Consider the following 1,908-nt stretch of genomic DNA (forward strand, 5'->3'; position numbering starts at 1 on the left):
GGGAATATGACTATTAACAGTATGCTCTGCCCCACCCCAGAATTTTTCTATGCACAAATAAACAGATGGTTAGATGGAGTAGATATAATTTTCTGATATTTATTTTGCTTTCTGTTATGCTACTTGCTCTATCACTCAATGACATGACAGTAAGTACAAATGTACTTAGTTCAACCTTTTTCACAGTTGTGTGATTTTTCGAACATGGATATTCCATAATTCTTGAAATCAATACCCTCATTGAAAGACAGTACTTATTTTTAGTTATTTAATTCCATTTAGGTCATTAGTCTTTTTTTTTTTTTTAGGCGAGGCAACCCTAGGTTGACCTCACAGATTACACCCTTATTTTTTTTATTTTTTACGCCTACAGCACCTGGTCTTCCTAGATGGTCTCCCATCCAACTACTAACCAGGCCCAACCCTGCTTAGCTTCCGAGATCAGATGAGATGGGGCTTGTTCAGGGTAGCATGGCCGTAGACTCATTAGTCTTTTTTAAATGTCATATTTGGAAAGGTTTCACATTACTTGAGGATGAATTAAAAACAAGATGCCGCCTTTGTTACTTCAAAGTTTCACTAGGAAAGATTCCAAAATCATATATAACAATCTCTATAAAGAATCATTTTTGGTTAACACATAATAAAAATATAAAGAGTATGAAAAAGATAGCATTAACAAAAAAAAGAAAATCTGTGCTCCTCCCCAAAGTCAACTGAAAGTTACAACTACTTATGGCAAACATCAGGAGCAACCTGTAGCTACAGTGCTAAGTATAATTCTTGCACTAGAATGACAAATTTCTTACACTATATTAAAAAATTTATTTTTACTAAGTTGTTCAATAATAAAATAATGTTTAGTTTTAATAAAATTTCATTAAAAATTGAAAGGCCTGATAAATGCTTCATTCTTATTTCTAGAGAAGTTCATGGTAGTATTCAGCTTTAGCCAAATCATTATTCTGACACTTGGCCATTCTGCATTTAGCCAGACAGAGAATTCAGAGCACCACTAATTTCTACATATTCCAAATGAGGACTGTAATTGCATAGAAAGAGATCCGGAAAGACAAACCAATCTGATGATGATGATGCGGAAGGTGGTAGTGATGATAGTGTTGATGATGATGGTAATAGTTAAAATTTAAACAGCAAGAATGCTGTGTCCAACACTATTTCTAGTTCTTTACATAGTTTAACTCATTTAATCTTCGCATCAGTCGTATGAGGTGGGAACATTATTATCTCTACAGATGACGGAACTGAGGAATAAGTGCAGTTTGGTAATTTGCCAAAGGTCACATAGCTGACAAGTGGCAGCTCTGGTGCTCCCACCCACACAGTCCGTTCCAGAGTCAACTCTTAGCCACTGGGCACACCACCTCTAGCAAAAGAGTACCAGTGGGCACCTCTGGGGAGGCAGTGCCAAAGGGCAGAGAGCCTGATGAAAGATGGCTTCTACTTTTATTTCCAAACACTTTCAGAGTTCAAAATTTTTTACAGTAAATATTTTCATGTATTATTTGAAAAAAAATGATACTTATGAATTTTATTAACATAAGCAAACTACAAAGCTAAAATAAAATTTCATTTTATACTAAAAAATTACAATAAGCATAGATTTTAATCTGGTCTTCCCTTGGTTTACTAAATCCTCTAAACTTTTAATGTCAATGTCATTTGAGGCAGTTTCAGTCCGCATTATTAAAATGAGGATATGATACACATGAGAAGGTAACTTAGACTCCCTAAAAAAAAAATTAGAATAGAATTTCCATAAAAATGTAATTCCAAGGGAAAGGGAAATCTATCTTCCTCCCAGTAAAGGATAAGAGCTGCCACCACTGTTGGCCTAAAGCAAGGTATGCAAACTCAAATGCTTACAGGATGAGTTGGGGTTACACT

General features: G+C 34.9%; 1 pseudogene; it reads right to left on the reverse strand.

Moving 5' to 3' along the window:
* Nucleotides 1-364: 364 nt before the first annotated feature.
* Nucleotides 365-483, reverse strand: LOC111735132 (annotated as a pseudogene).
* Nucleotides 484-1,908: the final 1,425 nt, after the last annotated feature.

Source organism: Pteropus vampyrus, unplaced genomic scaffold, assembly GCF_000151845.1.
Source record: "Pteropus vampyrus isolate Shadow unplaced genomic scaffold, Pvam_2.0 Scaffold16202, whole genome shotgun sequence".
Taxonomy (NCBI): Eukaryota; Metazoa; Chordata; class Mammalia; order Chiroptera; family Pteropodidae; genus Pteropus; species Pteropus vampyrus.